The 20,501-nt window shown below is 38.1% G+C and overlaps 2 pseudogenes; both read right to left on the minus strand.

The window, feature by feature from the left end:
* Nucleotides 1-2,734: 2,734 nt before the first annotated feature.
* On the minus strand, nt 2,735-10,192 carry LOC134728921 (glutaredoxin-related protein 5, mitochondrial-like; annotated as a pseudogene).
* On the minus strand, nt 2,895-19,647 carry LOC129393800 (coilin-like; annotated as a pseudogene).
* Nucleotides 19,648-20,501: the final 854 nt, after the last annotated feature.

Below are 20,501 nucleotides of genomic sequence, written 5' to 3' on the forward strand. Positions count from 1 at the left end.
GGAATGTGGATACCTGGGGATCCCTCACCCTTTTCCTACACTGGAGAGCCTCTTTGGGCACCCAGCTGAGCTGGCTGCCAGACTTCCTTCTCCTTCCATGCCTCAGGTATTTCCTGTCACTTCTCTATTCCATTCCAGTATTCTCTCTTAGGTGATCTATTCAAAGTGTGATTATCTACATGCTATTTTGGTTCTTTGTGGAGGAGGCAAATGTCAGATGCCTCTAGTCTGCTGTCTTGAAGCCCCTTCTCTTCTCTATTTGTATTATTTTTTATTGTTGTCGGTTTTTTTTCCAAATATTGTGATCTGTGGTTGATTGATTCTGTGGATTCAGAACTCATAGTTACAGAGGAACTACTGCATATTGCTTTCTAAGTATCAATTAATATCAATATATTATCTTTTAATGTTGTTGGTGAGAAGTCTGAAGGAAATTTCATTTTGTTCCCTTTGTTGGTAACCTGATTTTTTTCCTATGGAAACTTGCTTTTTTTCCCCCCTTTATCTTTGGTGTTCTGACAATCACAATATAATGCATTTACATGTGAGGCTCTTTTCAATTATTGTTTTATTAAGGTTCTCTGAGAAAGATTCCAAGATTGAATTAGACAATGAAGAGATTTATTGAGGAAGAACACCTGTGAAGGATTTAGGGGTGAGAGAGCAAAATTAGATTGGAGAGGACTTTCGGACAGTGATTCAGGTCTGTCATCAGTGAATGGAGAGAGAGAAGGAAGAAAAATTGGGTGTAAACAGTCTTAGTGCATCTCTGAGAAAGTCTCAGGCAGGGCAGTGGCAATTCCCAGGGTAAAAATTGCCTGTTAGAATAGTCCCTCATTAGGTAGGAATGGCTCTATTCTGGTTCCCCTGCTGTGTTCTGTCCTTGGCTTGGAGAATCTCCCAGGAGGAACCTGGTTTTTGTGTGCGTGCTGAAGGCTAAAGAACTGTACTCCTCATAGCAGGGTTTTTGCAGAGGAGAGACATGATTTGGTGTACCATGGCTGCCACCTTGTGTTAAGGCACTTACTCTGAAGACTCATGTTCTGAAATTCTGGGAATTTTTTTTTTTAATCTTTGGAAAATTCCTTTTCTACTTTTCTTATATTTTTAGTCTCTACTTTTTTTCTTTTTCTTTTCTTTTTTTGTTTTTTTTTTTTTTTTGGTAATTTTTGACCTATAGGTAATTTAATCTTTCAACTTTTGTTCTGAAAATTTTTTTCAATTATATATTCCAGTCATTCTCTTGAAATTTTTTTCAGTAAACATACGTTTAATCTTCAAGAACATTTTTATTATACTTGTTTCTTTAGTTCATACTTTGTTTCACAGATGTTGTCCTTTTTGTAAAGATTTATTATCTTCTTCAATCTCTCTATATTAGAGCTTTCTAAAAGTTGTCTTCTAAATTATCTGTTTCCTCTGGAGTTAATAATTAAATTCCATTTGCTTCTCTTGGGTCTTCTGTCCTCACCATGCTTGCTAAGCCTGAAGTTATCCATGTTTCAGAAAGACGAACTAGTTAACTAGTACTGGCTCATATTTTTTTAAATGTAAGATGGACTGTTTTCCTGTTACATGGCTTTCTCAAGTGAGAATTCAGACTGGGAGATCTTTTTTCTTGTGGGTAGGACTTGGGGAGCGGAATCTGTGACTGACAGGGTTTGCCTTGGGTTGAGCAGATAGGGATCTGGTTGGCAGGGTGAAGGCTGTTCAGATGCCGGAAAGAGATCTAGTCACACTAGAAGCCCTTGCTTGTTCCAGTTTAATTTCTTTAGGGAAGATCTGTCCGGTGTTTTAGCTAGAGGCAAATCCAGGCTCACTGCCTTGTGCTTGGGATTATAGGACTAGAATGGTAGTGCCTACAATTAGGTATTCTATATACAGATCTTTAATCTCCCTCTTTTCACACTCGTCCTTAATTCTGTGTATAGTATAGGGTACACATCTTCAGGTTCCATCAGGTAGACTGGCTTCCAGCCCCTGGTAACAGATTCTAGGCTGTGGCTTTCTCTAGTTATTTTATCTTCAACCTAATCCTCTCTGCTCCTCCTCTCCTCCAAAAAAATGGAAAACCTCTTATTTGTTGGTGGCCTCCTTTATTCTTTTTACCGTTATGGGATTTCAGTCAGCTCTTTGTGTTTTTTTCAGTGGGGTCTCAGGAGGTGGGCAGATGATAAATGCATGTGCTTTGTCTGCCATCTCGAAGCTTCAGTTTTCTATTGTTAATTGTTACCACCTTCTGAAGTGATAGTGACATGAATAGGTAAAAGTTCAACTGAGCATTATTTTGTTTTGTTTTTCTCCCCGCTATGTTGGCAGTTGTTTTAAAAAACAACACCCCGTTTATTAGTTTCTTCTTTGTTCATCATTTTGCTTAATAGAAGTTACACAAAATTGGGGGCGATATATTGTCTTTGCAGACTGTCATTTGCAGAGGAGTCATGAATAATGATTCCAAAGCCCCTAGTTTAGCTCCTGAATCAGACAAAGAATAAATGACAATATAAGAATGAATTTTGTTTACAGCAATATTATAATACAACATTGAATTACTGCAGTGAAGTGGTTGCAGTTTTCACAATAAAATATTACTAGCCCAAACACTAGACAAACTAAAATCACCCGACTACTTACAAACCGAAGTGATCAGTGCAAGCAGTTGTTGCCTCAATAGCGAAAAGCAAAATCGGTAAGGCTTTTCTGGCAGTCTCTGACATGAACGCTCCATCTCTGCTCAGTGAGGACCTGGGCAGCCACACTTTGAATCTTGGTCTTCTATTTTATCTAAAAGGGTGAAGTAGATCCCCAGCTTTCTCAGTTCTCCCACCAGGTCCTCATTCTGGCACATCTGCAGAAGAATGTTACAGCCCCTGACAAACTCTCCATTGAGGTATGCTTGTGGGATGGTGGGCCGGTTGGAATAGTCTTAATGCCCTGTTGGAGCTCGAGGTCACCCATCACTTTGTAGGCCAGATAGTCATGGAGACTGCGCAGTTGTAGGATATGCACCACCGCGTTGCTGAAGCCGCACTGGGGCTGCTCCGGCATCCTCTTGAGGAAGTCCAGCACCTTGTCCTTCACCAGCGCCTCTCTGCTGCCCGAGTCTGTCGCACGTGCTGCATGCCCAGCACAGCAGAGCCACCACTTCGCTGCTCATCCCCACACATTTGCTGGAGCCCACAATGGCCCAGGCCCTCGAGCATTATTTTGAACTGAAATACAGTAGACTTGAAAATTTCAAGAAAGACTACTTCTGGATTCTATTTGGATAACTTTTCCCATTGCTTTGATCTTACAGTCTTTTAAATAGAAAACTAACACGTGGTCCTTGAAGAAAAGTTGGAAAACGGTCAGATAGAAGAAAAACCAAGAATCCAAGGCCATCACCAAAGCAGAATTGCATTTTGCATTTACATATTTCCTTCAAACTTTTATTCAAGTATCTTTTGAATTGTTGTAATTGTGTGTGTCTGGAATTTTACTTTTTTTTCCTGAAACTTAATCCTCTAACGTAAATCATTTTTATGTTACGTAGTCATTTGTAAACTTCACTTCTAGTGTTTGTAAATGGTCCATTTTGTGAATATAGTTTACTTGACTATTCTTTTCTTGGTGAGCACTTACGCTGTTTTCATTTTTTAAAAGGATTTTTAAATATATATGATGATGTAATATTAAATATCTTTATTCACTTTTGTTTTCTGGATTTAGGATAAGTTTAGGAATGTATTCCCAGAATTGGGGCCAGAATTTGGGGAAGGGGAGAGAGGGTAGTTAAGAAAAAGGGAGAAGATCATATTCTTTGGAACCAGGTTGGTTGCAAAAAAAGACAAGACTTTTTTAGGGCCAATTTGTAGACTTGGTTAGATGCTACAAAATTATTTTGTGAACATAGTGAGTGATTTTTAGTCTGTTTTTGCAGATGTGGTTCAGGGTTCATCGTGTGTCTATTTAGACGAGAATCCAGTGTTATAATCATGACAAACTAAACCTCCTGCTTTTTCAAAGTAGCAGCTACTTTTACAGATTTTGATATGAGTGCTACAAAAGAGATGATGGGTTTTTTGTGTAATAGGAGAATGCTCTGATAATTTTGTATAAAGAGCAGTTAAGCATGTTATACATTGTGTTAGGTTTCTTGCTTGCAAGACGGAAATACGACTCAAACTGGTTTGAGAAAAATAACTGAATATTGTTTTTTGTGACTAAGAGTTTCAAGGTTTCACAGTTACATCTAATGACTTAAATTATATTATGAAAACATGGTCTTTCTGTCTTAGTCTCTTGGGCTTTACTTTTCCTCTGTTAATTTCATTCTCAGGCACATTATCTTTCTGTGTAGGGGCAGCATCTCTAAGCTTACATGGTATTTAGTATTTACTACTTCAGAAGGGGGAGAGAGTCCTTTTTTCTTTTTTTTTTTAAATTGGAAAATTTTAGCAAAAGTCTTAAGGATGGCTCTAACTCTTCTGTCTTGGGGTGAATTTCCATCTCTGAACAAATCCCCTTGGCTGGGGTATGGGATCGGGAGCTTCCCCCTGTGGCTGGGCAGGGTAATCCTCATCTGAATGATGTGGAATAAATTTCTTATAAGTAGAGGGATTCTGTTATAAGAATGGAGTACTGTGTAGGCAGAAACAGTAGGGTCTATTTCACATAGGAATAAGCTTATTCCTCTTTTCCTAGAAAGCCAAGTGTGTGTTTTAAAGGTTCCCACTTGCTGAGTAGTATTGACTCAGTTTTGTGTGAAAACGTAAAAACAAAAGTTGATGCAGGATAAATATGAAGTCTCATTTTTCAATTTCAATTATTTTAGAAGTTGTTCTTACATCAAAGATCTGTGAGTTATAAGTGAGTAGAGCATAAGGTGAGTCAACAGTATAATGTGGAAGCTAGAACAATTAAGGATGTATATAATAGAAGTTCAGTTTCCAAATCGGACCAGGCAGCAGTTTTTGGGAAACTTTGTTCTATTCTGGGTACCATATGTTAAATGTGCCTGCAGATTGCATGAACTTCGTAAATTTTAAATAACTTGAGGGTATGTTTAGTTGAGAAGAGGAATCTAAGAGTATAGGAAAGGAAAATATCCTTGGTGCCAGAATTTAAAAAAGGATATTAAAACCTTTTTAATGAAAAATGATAAAAGGATATTAAAACCAGATATAAGTTGTATGGACTAGTGTTTTAATGTATAAATGGATATAGAGATTCCTGCACAAAGCTAGGACTTTTAAAGGAGTGCTAAAAACTGAATGTAACATATCTGGAGTACTTGGCAGAAACTGTACTGTAGTAATACTTAAGACTAGTTGTGACTCACAGCTTGTCCATAGACAAGCAATTCCTACTGAAATTGAGGATGCAATAAAAAGTGTGTGTATTGTATATTTCAAAATAGATAGAAGAGAGTAATTCAAATGTTCAAGGGGATTGGGTTTAGAGATGGAAATTTACCCCAAGACAGAAGAGTTAGAGCCGTCCCTAGCACAAAGACAAATATTTAAGGTGATGGATATCCCAGTTACATGGATTTGGTCTTGAACTACATGAACATATTAAATTAGCACATGTACCCTAAATATGTACATTTATTGTGTTTCAATGAAGAAGTGAAAAAGGATTTAATTATGGTTTTAGGATATCACTAAGAAAATATTCCAGCATGTCATGTCTTTTTAAGTGTATTTATCTGTAATTGCTTTTATCAATGTAAATACATACTGGCTTTCTATGTTAAAAAGCAAAAAATTCTTGGCCAAAAAAAAAAAAAAAAAAGAAGTAAGCATGCCACTGAGGGAAAACCAGAAGACATAATAGTCTGGAAAATTAGCAACCTACGTAATTGAATTAAAAGAAAAACTTGAATGAGATTTTAAAGTATATTTTAAAAATAATTTGAAAGATAAAAGAATAAAAGCCACAAAGAGCAGAGCATTATGAAACAGGCTGAGGTATCGTTGATAAGAATCCATTAGGATGTGTAGAAATGAGAAAATAGGGCCAGGCGTGGTGGCTCACGCCTGTAATCCCAGCACTTTGGGAGGCCAAGGTGGTGGATCACCTGAGGTCAGGAGTTCGAGACCAGCCTCGCCAACATGGTGAAACCTCGTCTCTATTAAAAATACAAAAATTAGCTGGGCATGGTGGTGTGCACCTGTAATCCCAGCTACTTGGGAGGCTGAGGCATGAGAATCACTTGAACCTGGAAGGCAGAGGTTGCAGTGAGCTGAGATCATGCCATTGCACTCCAGCCTGCATGATAGAGCAAGAGTTGGTCTAAAAATAAAAAATAAAAAATGAGAAAACAGTCATAAGAAAAAAAACAAACTCTGGCCAGGTGCAGTGGTTCATGTTTGTAATCACAGCACTTCGGGAGTCCCAGATGGGAGAATCACCTGAGCCCAGGAGTCTCTCCCAGCCTGGGCAACATAGCAAGACTGTCTCAACAAGCAAACTCAAGGTGTGAGACTGGACCCAGCTAAAAAGAGAATATGTGAAATTACCAGAGTATGTTAACAGATAAATAAATGGAAATTATGGGGGAGGTTAAGGGACAGAAGACAGAATGAAAAGTCCAATATGAGCCTTGTAGGAGTTCCAGAGTGAAGACTGGAAGAGCAGCAACATTCAAAGAAATGGTAGCTGAGAATTTCTCAGAGTTGATGAAAAATGTAATTCCTCAGATTGCAGAAGCACTTTGAGTCCAAAGCAGATAAATAAAAGTAGATCTATACCTAAGGTCATGCCATTGGAAATCTACAGAATACTAAGGAAATTTGAAAGCAACCAGCAGGACAAATTACCTGTAAACAGCAAACTAATAGCCTTCTCATCAGTAATTATACAGGTCCAAAATTATGTATATACAGATGCTAACACGTGGTAAATGTTCAATGAGTGATAAAATATTAACTTTGAGAACAGATATGATGATGGCTATCTTTTTTTGGAAAAAGGAAATGTGATTTTTCAAAAGGCAAAACAACAGAGAATCTTGGGGTTGGAGAAGACTGAAAAATGACTCAGTTCATTTCTATAGATATAGAGTAAATATTTTGCTTAACCAGGGCCAGTGTGTGTTCATCCCAAGAGATTTTGTCTAATATTCAAACAGGCAGTTAAGGAGGCTGTCCTTTTCCTATCAAGGTATGTGTTCACATGGAAATTAGGCAGCTATTTAACAGGTCTGAGGGATGTTTCTGTATTGAGACTGACCCAGTAGCCTCTGCGATTACTTGCAATAACATCTCTGGATGTTAGTAATATGAGAAACTCATTTTGCATGTAATACTTCATATTTTTCAAAACAATCCTGTGAAGGAGTTAAGGCAGGTATTTGAGTTCTCATTTTAGGTAAAACCTTAGGAAGAAGCTCTTTTAAATTGGGTTTTATAACTAAAACTGGCTCATGATGATGTGCTTTAAAACTTTCGGAGTGTGCTTCATTTCTCACTTCTGAATCATGGAGGTTTGGACGTGGCAAAGAAAACCAGGGATTAGACTTGCATTGGTATGAGGTAAAGGAAATGTGTAATCAGGAAATAAATATTCTTCCTGCTGCTTGTTAGTAAGGGAGAAGCATGTGCTCCCAATTAAAACTTAAGAGCCTTCTGTTTTCTAGATTGTTTTTCATTTATGGACAAAGCTATTCCTTCAATTCTAAGGAATTGGCTAGGCAGATGAATAATTGGCTCTGTTGATTAAAGTTGCATTTCTAGTATTTTTAATGGTATTACTGAGAATGTTATCATTAGTTCATACTTTATTCATTATTTACCTTGGATAGAGTTTTTGCCATGTTAAATACAGCCTGAAATGGTAAAGCTTTTAGAAACGTTGTAAAATGAGAGCATTAAAAGTTGTGGATCCAGGCCAGGCATGGTGGCTCACACCTGTAAGCCCAGCACTTTGGGAGGACGAGGCAGACGGATTGCCTGAGCTCAGAAGTTCGAGACCAGCCTGGCCAACATGGCGAAACCCTGTATCTACTAAAAATGCAAAAAATTAGTCAGACATCGTGGCGCATGTCTGTAATCCCAGCTACTCAGGAGGCCAAGGCAAGAGAATTGCTTGAACCCGGGAGACAGAAGTTGCAGTGAGTGGAGATCAGGCCACTACACTCCAGCTTGTGTGACAGAGCAAGAGTCTGTCTTTAAAAACAAAACAAAAAAAAATTGTGGATCCAGTTGAGGGATGAGAAGTTCAAGGAAACAACCTGAAAATTAATATTTTGTTATTGCTTCACTGAACAAAATCATGTAACTGAAGTTCATCTTTCATAAGCTCTTGAAATTATGAATCTTGTTTAGAGAAAAACTATAGTTTCATGAGCTTTTTAAAGCAGGATATTGTTATTTTAGTTATATAGCTTTTTTTGGTAACCTAAAGCAAACAGTGAAAAATTGATTTTTTTATTTTTATTTTTATTTTTAGACAGGGCCTGGCTCTGTTGCCCAGGCTGGAGTGCAGTGGCACAACCTCAGCTCACTGCAACCTCCACCTCCTGGGCTCAAGTGATTCTCCTGCCTCAGCCTCCTGAGTAGCTGGGATTACAGGTGCCTGCCACCATGCCCCGCTAATTTTTGTATTTTTAGTAGAGATGGGGTTTTGCCATGTTGGCCAGGCTGGTCTCAAACTCCTGGCCTCAAGTGATCTGCCTGCCTTGACCTCCCAAAGTGCTGGGATTACAGGAGTGAGCCACTGCGCCCAGCCAAATGGTTTTACATTTCTTTATCTATAAAGTGAGGGAATTAGACAAGTTGATTTCTAAACGATTTTTCAATATTGAAATTAAATGAGTTTAACATGATAAATTATTGTGTCATGCTGTGGGTTGATTTAGTGTTTTTAAAAGTTAAATGTTTGAAACTAATATTTTAATATATAAATGTTTTTAAAGATAGCTCTAGTATTTAAAAATTATGTTTAATATCAATAGGTTTAATATAACAAATTTATGAAAACAGAAAACATGGCCAGTTTTAAATCTTTATTAACTGAAACATAAGAGAATGTACTATTTCAAGCTAAAGGTGAACTAAGTATTTAGGAACAGAGTTTGTTTTTTCAATCTCATGTAAAACAAAAAGTATGTGAGACAAATCTCAATCAGTTTAGAAGTTTATTGTGCCACGATTGAAGACACACCCAGGAGACAGATCTATGCCTTTCTCCAAAGATGATTTTGAGGGCTTCAATATTTAAAGGGGCAAAGCAGGCTGGAGGGGAAATAGGAAGTGTAGGGTCACATTACTGAATCCACAGGTTGCAAGATAAAACCACATAGGGGAATAGTGAATTATGTATTCGTCTTATGCTCAGTAAATCTGTGCTGTACACAAGATAAGGTGATAGAGTGGAGATATTTGACCTTTATCTGTAGCTATCTGCTTAGGAACTAAAGGAAAGGCAGTTGCTTGCATGACTCAGCTTTCAGCTTAAATTTTTCCATTTGGCCTAGTGAATTGGAGTCCCGAGTTTTTATTTTCCTTTCACATTTCTCCCCACTTTTCTTTTTAAAATCTTTCAGAGAAAGCATTTTAGAAGAAAATGACTCTCTGGTCTTGGGTTTTGTCTGATCTTTTGTGGCTAGGACAGTTTATTCCTAGACGAATAGGTCTCATGTTGTTATGAAGCTAATTTTTTGGCAGGTTGTGAAGTCTCATGTCCTACAAAGAGAACATAGGGGGAGGAAGAAAAACAGAAAAAAAAAGAACAATCCTGGAAAACTGACAAAGGCCATATTACTCTGAAGTCCATTCATCAGTAGGCAGGTATGAAAATGGTTTATGTATATAAATAGGTTGCTATTGTTTTCTTCTGAAGTTTAAGTTGTCTAGCTTCAGTTCACAGGGCTTTAAGAAAAGCAAAGCTTAATTTTTAGTGATTTCAAATCAGGAAAAATGGAAAAAAAGAAGGAAAAGAAATTGAAAACATTATTTTGGAGAGTCATAGCCAGCAAAAATTTTAGAATTCAGTCCAAATTGTAGAAAATAATAAAAATGAAAACATTAGGCTAGGCTGGAGTCTAATAACAGGTATACTATAATTTAATTTGAACAGGATTTTTCTCTCTCCAATAACCCAATTTTACTTAAAATCATAGAAGGACCAACTTACTTGTAAAATACATTTTAGACCTATTACACTTGGCTTGATTATCTGCATAAAGTACAGCAAGAATAATCATTTGTTATACAGGCTCTCTCCCTTTTTTTTTTAAATTGGCTTTGCTGGAAACTTTTTTTATAAGGAATCTAAGATTTAGACTTTCTTAAAAGCCTTGAGCCCAGCCGAGGATTTATCTGTGCCTTCAAATACCTGTGTGAATTCTTCTCTTTTTGAGGTCCCAAGAAAACTTGGGGTTCCTGGGCCTGTCACCAAGTGACATTCTTTACTTACCACAGATCAGGACCCTGTAAAGAACAAGGTATGAGGCCAGTTTTTCCAAGGGGCTCCAATTATGCACTTGTATAAAAGAAAATACATTCTTATTGAAGTTATGCAAATAACTGTATTTTCATAAATTAAGAATTCTCACAAATTAGTTACCAAATTTTGTCAAAATCAGGTTGAGTGAAAGGAATTATGTTTTAAATTTTTCTCATAAGAGTATATGTTACTGAATTGTTAAAAGCTGCAAATAGCCTAAAAGAAGAAAAAGTTTTCTTGACTTTGAAAAACAAAAAGAATCAGCAAATGTGTGAAACAAAAAGTCATAAAAGATTATTTCCAGTCTGCTACTAGTTCAGCCCATGCAGTTAACTCCTACTGTGCTCAATATTGGATCAGCAAACCTCATGAATACATCAGCTCTTCATGAGAGTGCTGGAAGTTTTCCTCTTTATTCCAATGGCACCATCTCTAAATTTATCCATAAATCTATATCTAAGAGTACTCCTTAGAGTTCTATAGCTGATTATAAACTGCCTTATAAAAGGATCAAAGTAAAACAACAATTGTGGATGACAAAAGTCTTAGAACAGCCATGGTTAAAGACACAACTGACAAGGAAATTTAGTTACTTCTCTGGCATATAATAATTTTACATAATCATAATTACTACTGATAACATATACTAAAACATCAGAATCACAGGAATCTCTTATGATTTTGGCACATATACTAATAACACATTTATATAAATGCAGTCCAAAGAAGGCTAAACAGAATTTCATATTTGACAATACTTCCTGTATGAATTTATTATACCAAACAAGCCAAATGTGTCTCTTGGACTTAAGGGTGCTTAATACCAAAAAAATTAATGAAGACCGAATTTAGAATTTGATTTTGGAAAGTTTGTCAAATATAAAGAGTTTAAAATACTTGATATTGCAAAATAGGATCACAGGTCATTGTAAAATAAGTCATTCATTTAGCCAAAGTGATAAGATTTTGTTTAAAAGGCAAAAATCTTTATTCTTTGAGAGGGGAGACTTAATTCCTCAAACAATAAGCCAAAATAAAGACAGCATAAGGCCAATTAAATCTGTCTCTCAAATCTTATAAACCTATTAAATTTTAATCATCTTGACCATAAGATGGAATTTCCATAAACCTTTTTATAGTCTTTTATAATTTTTTTTTTTGGTTAAAAAGTGGGTTAATGCTCCAAGAAAACCTTGTTAATCTGACATGGGGCCCAGATGCTGGTCTTGCATTAGTGTACCTTTGGTACTAATGTTTAATTTATAGAGAAACTTTGAACTAATTTTCTCTCTCAAAATCAGCCCTTACAATCTTATGCACCCACCTCTTTCAGGATAGTCCCTGGGCCTAGAGTGGTTGAATAGTTTTAATTTCTGGCCCTGTGCCTCATGAATGCAGTTCATGATGTAATAACCTTAATTTAAAACCTTAAATCACCTTAAATTTAAAAATGTTTTAATCTCAGTTTTCCTAAGGCAAACTCCCCTCTCCCGTCGTACAAAACAAACAACCCACCACCTTCTGCAGTGTGATTGCTTTTCAATATGGGGAGTACATTTAGATAACTTGCAAGCTAGGCTGGGGGTGGTGGTTCATGCCTGTAATCCCAGCACTTTGGGAGGCTGAGGCGGGTGGATCACCTGAGGTCGGGAGTTCGAGACCAGTCTGGCCAACATGGCAAAACCCCACCCCTACTAAAAATACAGAAATTAGCCAAGCATGGTGGTGCGCACCTGTAATCCCAGTTATCAGGAGGCCGAGGCAGGAGAATTGCTTGATCCTGGGAGGCAGAGGTTGAAGTAAGCCAAGTCACACCACTGCATTCTAGCCTGGGCAACAGAGCAAGACTATGTCTCAAAAAAACCCCAAAAACCTTAGATTACCTTAAATTAAAAAATGTTTTTATCTCAGTTTTCCTAAGGCAAACAAAAAACAACAACAACAAAAACCCCACCACCTCCTGCAGTGTGATTGCTTTTCAATGTGGGGAGTACATTTAGACAACCCACAAGTCAAAACTAATGAGAAGGATACTTAAATAGAAGGAATATGTCCTGAGTTGTAAGTGAAGGCTTTCGGTTTCATAAAATAATTTAGATATATTAAGCCAAGAGCATAGAATGTTATATTGAAAGAAAACATTTCCTTCAGACCTTTAAGATAAAACATTTTTAGTATCAGGTCACAACAGCAATTAAAACCTGAGGAAAAAAGAGGAGCTGGAGCAACTTATTATCTCAGGTCTTCTCCAAGGGGAGAGAAAGCTGAAAACAGAGAGACACAATAAAAGTTAAACTTTTGGGTCAAACAAAAAATTTTGCATATTAAAGGAACAACTCAGATGAAAACCAGATAGCGAAATTGACATCTCAAAATATAGAAAGTCGGTGGGCTAAAAGGCAATTAAAAATTGATGCTGGAGTGCTGTGGCTCACACCTATAATCCCAGCACTTTGGGAGGCCAAGGAGGGCAGATCACGAGGTCAAGAGATCGAGAGCATCCTGGCCAACGTGGTGAAACCCTATCTCTACTAAAAAGACAAAAATTAGCTGGGCATGGTGGCATGCCCCTGTAGTCCCAGCTACTAGGGAGGCTGAGGCAGGAGAATTGCTTGAACCCGGGAGGCGGAGGTTGCAGTGAGCTGAGATCGCACCACTGCACTCCAGCCTGGCGACAGAGCGAGACTCAGACTCAAAAAAAAAAAAAAAAAAAAAAAAAAAAATCGATGCCAAGTCAAACATAAAATTATAGAAATCTACCATAGGATTATATAAAGAGACCAATTTTATTTAGATTGCTAGTTTTAAATTTAGTCTCTATCTAGATTTCTGAGCTCTGGGCAGAGCCCACACTGAAACCCTGGTTCTCCAAAGAGAAAGATATCATGGGCCTATTCCGAAGAGACTAGGCCATGTAGTGCTTTTACAGTGCATTTTGTTACAAAGACTTTTCTGTAAGTCTCTAAACTATGTCCTTTCTTAAACACCCAAGAGCAGCCCCTGTGGTAATAACTATTTTAGTAAAAAAAAAAAAGAACAAAAACAAAAAACAGGTAACAATACAAAAGCAGGCAGTTTAAAAATCTGAGAAACTTGTCTGTTTACACTCTTGGGGTATCATAAGGAAAAACAGAGCTTCTCCCTAAAAAGGAGTCTGGCATCTTCTTTGTTTTCATTAAGGAATCCTAGGCTGTTAGAAATTGTTTTAGGTCCTTCATGCAGCAGAAGGTGGTAAGAGGAAGGAAAACAGAGCTTCTCCCTAAAAAGGAGTCTGGCATCTTCTTTGTTTTCATTAAGGAATCCTAGGCTGTTAGAAATTGTTTTAGGTCCTTCATGCAGCAGAAGGTGGTAAGAGGAAGGAAAGATAGGCAGAAGTAAATGGAGAAGACAGAATTCAGTCTACTGAGAAGAAATAAAACCTTTTTCTCAAAAAACAAGATTCTAGGAGAGAAAGAAAGCATAAAGGCCTTTTAAATACACACACACACATCTTGATAGCAGCTTTTAATTAAGGTGACTTTCAACCATCAAACTTTTTAAAACATCCTTTTATATCTCATTACCATATTTTAGCTGGGAAAAATTGCTTATATTTAAAAAGTAACATAAATATGAAAATATAAAGCCAGAAAGGACTTGATTTAAGGACCAATCCCAGCTGTCATGGTGAAAAAAGGGCAAAAGAATGAACCACAGTGTGGGGCGATGGCCGAAGCTCTTTCGGTTTCGCTTGGCTAGCAAAAGGTGGCCTTGTTACATAAATAAAGTCCCTGTGTAGTCAATCTTTTTTCTTTTGCTGGCTTTTTTTTTCTTTTTCTTTTTTTTCCCCAGCTGTGGGAATCTAACCAATTCAGAGGCCTTATTCCTCCTAATTTCGAATGTTCCTTTGCATTTGATCAAGTCAGGTAGAGTTGGTCAAACCCAATGGGAAAAAGACTGAAAAAACAAAAAAAAACCAGAAACAAATCAACAACAACAACAAGAACAATTAAACAACACAAATGATGCTTGCACAATTTATATGACTACTGAGCTCTTAATGGTAAGGAGAAATTAAGACCAGCTGGTTGTTAATCTTAACCTTTAGTTATTAAGGAGAATTTCTAAGACAAACCCTAGTTCAGCTAACTAGGAATGGGGTCCAGGCTAAAGACTGTTCTCTAGTGTCCTAGAAGCAGGAAAAAAACTCAAACTTGCCTTCCCTATTGGAAGCAAGCTGAAACTCCAGAAAGATATTGCCTGCTCTCCATCGTCATGGAAGCAGGAAAACTCACCTTTCTTGTTGGAAGCGAGTAAAACTCCAGAAAAGGAGTTGTACAGCAAAATAAACCTTAGATCTCAATCAAATTTTGGGAGATCAGGGATTCTCTGGAAGGGAGAGCTCACAAGCCTCAGCAAATCATCCTATTTGAGCAATAAAGACAGCCCAAGCTGGTACCAAGCATCGATAGGAAATTTGTTAAAGGTCAGGGGGACCTCCACTGAGCCCCTTCCTGGTCACAAATTTGTAAACCAAAAAGTTCCTGAGACAAGTCTCAACCAATTCAGAAGTTTGTTTTGCCAAGGTTGAGGACATGCCCAGGAGACAGCTTTGTACCTTTCTGCAAAGATGATTTTGAGGGCTTCAGTATTTAAAGGGGAAAAGCAGGCTGGAGGGGAAATTGGGAGGGTATGGTCACGTTACTGAATCCACATGTTACAAGAAAAAAGGAGCAGGTAGGGGAATAGTCAATTATGCATTTGTCTTGTGCTCAGTAATTCTGCGCTGTACACAAGATAAGGTGAACATAGAGTGGAGATATTTGACCTTTATCTGTAGCTACTGCTTAGGAACAAAAGGAAAAGCAGTTGCTTGTATGACTCTGCTTTCAGCTTCAGTTTTTCCTTTAGGATAGTGAATTGGAGTCCAGACTTTTTATTTTCCTTTCACACTCATAAGAGATGTCTAGTAACAAAAATGTGTTCTAGTTTATTATTTGAAATACTATTTATTATTTATAATTAGGTACAATAACAAGATAAGAATTGGACAGTCTTTACTAATTGAACAGCTTTTAGACATATATCTGCTATGGCCACAGTTTTTTTTTTTTTTTTTTTTTGGTAAGAGATATAACTTTTGTTTTTTACAGTAGGCCTTCTGTGGGTCCTGATACAATTCCCAAACAATGGTGGAAATTATAAAGAAACAGATGATATGACTATTACCTGTAAATCATGACCAGAAATATAATACAGACCTACTTCATTTTATTACACTTCATTGTGCCTCACAGATACTGTGGTTTCTTGTTTGTTTGTTTTAACACATTGAAGGTTTGTGGCAACTCTGTTGAGCAAGTCTATCAGCACCATTTTCCCAACAGTTTGTTCTTGCTTTGTGTCTCTGTGTGACACTTTGGTAATTCTCACAATATTTTAGACTTTGCATTATTATTGTATCTGTTATGGTTATCTATGATCAGTCATCTTTGATGCTACTATTGTTATTTTGGTGTACCACAAACCACATCTATAGAAAATAGCTAACTGAATTGACAGATGTATGTGTTCTGACTACTTTCCCCATCTCTCTCCCTCTCCTTGAGCCTCCCTATTTCCTAAGATACAATCATTAAAATTAGGCCTATGACTAACCCTACAATGACCTCTAAGTGTTCAGGTGATAGGAAAAGTCCTATGTCTCTCACTTCAAATCAAAAGCTAGAAATGATTGTTTCATGAGGAAGGCATGTTGAAACTAGGCCTCTTGTGCCAAACAGCCAAGTTGTGAATGCAAAGGAAAAGTTCTTGAAGGAAAGTATAGGTGCTACTTCATTGAACACATGAATGATAAGAAAGTGAAATGGCTTTATTGTTGATATGGAGAAAATTTTAGTGGTCTGGATAGAAGATGAAACCAGCCACAGCATTCTCTTAAGCCAACATCTAATCCAGAGCAAAGCCCTCACTCTCTTCAAGTCTATGAAGGATGAGAGAGGTGAGGAAGCTGCAGGAGAAAAGTTTGATGCTAGCAGAGGTTGGTTCATGAGGTTTAGATAAAGAAGTCATCTCCCTAAAAATGCAAGATGAATCAGCAGGTGCTGATGTAGAAGCTGCAGCAAGTTATCCAGAACGTCTAGCTAAGCTCATTGATGAAGGTGGCTACACTAAACAGCAGATTTTCAGTGTAGACAAAAACAGCCTTCTGTTGCAAGAAGAAGCCATCTAGGACTTTGATAGCTAGAGAGAAGTCAATGCCTGACTTCAAAGCTTCAAAGGGCAGACTGACTCTCTTGTTAGAGGTTAATGCAACTGGTCACTTTAAGCTGAAGCCATTTGCAATTCCAAAAATCCTAGGGTCCTTAAGAATTATGTTAAATCTGCTCTGCCTGTGCTCCATAAATGGAACAACAAAGTGTGGATGTCAGCACGTCTGTATACAGCATGGTTTACTCAATATTTTAAGCCCACGACCTACTGCTCAGAAAAAGGTTCCTTTTAAAATTACTTCTCATTGACAATGCACCTGGTTATTAAGGAGCTCTGATGGAGATGTGCAAGGAAATTCATGCTTTCATGCCTGTGAACACAACACCCATTCTGCAGCCCATGGATCAAAGGGTAATTTCGACTTTCAAGTCTTATTTTTTTAATTTTTTTTTAAGTTCAATGTGGTTTTATTTAAACGTGTACAGCTGAAGGAGGGGTCTGATCTTTTGTTAGATGAAACCAATTTTCACAGTATATATTTGGCCATTTTAGCTTTGTAGTGAATAATAACAGAAAATGAAGTTTCTGTTCAAGATCCTCACTCTGGCACACTCAGCCAGGTGCCTGGCAAGATGACACATTTCCTGGTCTGAAGCTCACAGCCAATCCTCTCACCTAAGTGGAACACCAATTCTCCTCCAGACATACATACACGTGCACGCGCACACTCACACACACACACACATCTTATTTTCACTGCTCTACACAGCGCCCTGAGAATCCTTAATTTTAATGTTGGGAAAAACGTGAAAGGATTCCTTAACTCATTGTCTGTGACAAATCCAACTACCTTTTAACTCTTAACAATTGCAAGTATAAAATACTTGAAATTTATGAGATGCTCCATTTAATGGAACAACTCAAATGCTAAAAAATTAGGTCAAGTAACATGCTTTAATATTTTTAAATGTTACTTAAAACTTATTGAGACAAGATAGCAGCACATTCTTGGTATTATAAACTCCTACTGACGACTGCTACCTGATGGCCAAAACATCTAAAAAAAGAAGAAACCATACTGGTATACAACAATGTCTGCAGGGAATGTCATGTTGTACATTTTGTTAACTGAAATTAAACCTGACAAACCCAAAGATCTACAAAACCAACACCCATGTCATTTAAATGATGAGGTAGGTTGTTTCCTATGCAGTAAAGTGAAGATAACAAAAAAATCCACACAACTTCCAAATCCTCTTTAAAAAAAAAAGTTCAGGTTATACTCACTTTCACAAACGACACTCATAAACTATAAGGTGGAGAGGTCATACTCAGGCAGGTTCTGTACTTGATGTGTTACTTGGAGATTCAATAATCAGTCTTGGGTCAATCAACTGTCTCCAAAATACAGTGATCTTGCTCTCCTGTGTCACAGCGTAGTCCACTATCTCTGTTCCATTTTCATTGTGATAAACCAAATCAAATTTCCCAGGTTCTCTCAAGGCAGGTAAGGATGAAAGAATTTCTGTATCTACTTGCTGGGTCTCTGGATTGGGGCTTAATATTCTTCTGGATGTTAGTTCTAAAAGCTTAAATGCAATCTTTTCTCCAACTTGAGGGGCAGCTGCTAACGGTGGTAACAGACTATAGTCCTTCTTACATGTCTCTACCGGATTCTGGATAATAGTAGATGAATTTGTTACCAGGTCATTTAATTGCTGTTGCCTCTGGTTCTCAGTGCTTCTATTTACAACACAGGAAACAGGATGCCCTTGTCCTTGACCTCTCCCCCACATGCCCTGTCCCCTAGCTCCCTTTCAAGAAAAAAGGTTCTCTCCTCTACCCCATCTTCTTCCTAAACTGGTGGGGAGAGACACACTGAGAGGAGGACCAGGAGCCTGTCCGCCACCATTTGAGCCAGAACGCCTCCATCCAGCAGCACCTACAGTCTGTCATGACAACTCTGGGCCCGGACAACCTCTTCTTGCAAAAAGGCCTACTGTCTTTAAGAAACCCGCAGCACACTCCAGGGTGCTTGATGACATCAAGCATTGGTCATCTGACTCTGAACTAGAGTCTGAAATAGGAAGATGTTGTTCCAGAGGTCTTGCCCTTGCTGGGGGTAAGGCTAAAGCCAGATTTTATACCCAGTTTGTCTGCAGTTGTATTTTTGGTAGAGGGTCCTTCCTTTGATAACTCAGTTGGTAATTTCTCTGAGGAATTTCTGGCCTCCAAAGTGACTGTGCTGGGACCATCACTGATAGATTCATCACAAGACTCAGACTCCGAGGAGGAACTGGGACTCTCTTTTGAGCAAACGCTTACACTACGTTTCCTTTTGGCTTTAACAAGGCTGTTTCTAGCAGAACCTTTTGGAGAACTACGTCTCTGATTGGCCCAGTCTTTTACTGCCTGTACTTCAGGAGACTTGGGATTCTTGGCCTTTTTTTTAATATTCACATTTCTCCTTTTTCTTTGGTGATTTTCTTTTGGTCTCTTTGTTATCATCACCTGCTGTGCCACAGTGGGCTTTCTTTTTTCTTTTTTTTTGGCTGGCAGTCTGATCTGTGACAGCTTTTGGTTCCAGATCCAAGACCTTCTCATTATTGTTTTCTTGCCTCTTCCAATGCTTCTTTGAATACTTGTAATCTGGTTCAGTTTCTTCATCCTCCTCTAACTGAAATGCCCGCTTCTTTGCTTTTCTAAGTGATAGATTAGTGTCACCATTACTGATGACCATAGAATTCTCAGCAACTCCTCTCTCTTCTACTTTAACTCTGAGGCGGTCGTTCTCTCTCACCAGGCGCACGCTCTCCGCCCGGGGCAGGAGCCCCGGCTCCAGGTAGGGGCCTAGGAGGGCCCCAGAACTGAAGCTGAAGCACTGGCGGATGAGACTAACGAGATCTGTGACGACTCGCATCTGTTCAAGTGGAACAGAAGCCAGAAGGCCCTACAGTGCCGGGTAGCTGGCGGCGGGTAATCAAATTGAAGCCTTGGCCTAACTGTCTCGGAGGCTGCCATCTTGCTTGGTGCTCAACGGAAGCCGACTTTCAAGCCTTATTGTTTAAGGAATACATTTTATAAGACTATAGCTACCATAGATAGTGTTTCATCTGATGGATTTGGGAAAAGTAAAGTGAAAACCTGAAAAGGATTCACCCTTCTAGATGCCATTCAGAGTATTTGTGATTCATGGGAGGAGATCAAAGTATCAACATTAACAGGACTTTGTAAGGAGTGGATTCCATGTTTAAGGAGTCCATTCCATGGAATCCATGGAATGATTTTGAGGGGTCTAAGACATCAGGAGAAGAGGTCACCGCATATGTGGTGGAAGTAGCAAGAGAACTAGAATCAGAAGTGGAGCCTGACAATGTGACTAAAGTGCTGCTGCAATCTCATGATAAAACTTGAACAAATGAGGAATTGCTTCTATGGATCAGTAAAAAAGTGTGTTTTTGAGATGGAATTTACTCCTGGTGAAGATGCTGTGAACATTGTTGAAATAACACAATACTTCAAATATTCCATACACTTAGTAGATAAAGCTACCACAGAGTTCGAGAGGATTGAGTCCAATTTTGAAAGAAGTTCTGTGGGGAAAAAGCTATAAAACATCATGGCATACTACAGAGAAAATGTCCACAAAAAGAAGGAATGGATGCGGCAGATTTCACTGTTGTCTCATTTAAGAAATTGCCAGAGCCACCCAGCCTTCATCAACTACCACCGCCATCAGTCAGCAGCTATCAACATGGAGGTGATATCCTCCACCAGGAAAAAGATTATGACTTGCTGAAGGCTCAGATTATTATTAGCATTTTTTAGCAATATTTTAAAAGTTAAGGTCTGTACATTTTTTAGACATAATGCTA

The sequence above is a fragment of the Pan paniscus genome, chromosome 15, assembly GCF_029289425.2.
Source record: "Pan paniscus chromosome 15, NHGRI_mPanPan1-v2.0_pri, whole genome shotgun sequence".
In the NCBI taxonomy this organism is placed as follows: Eukaryota; Metazoa; Chordata; class Mammalia; order Primates; family Hominidae; genus Pan; species Pan paniscus.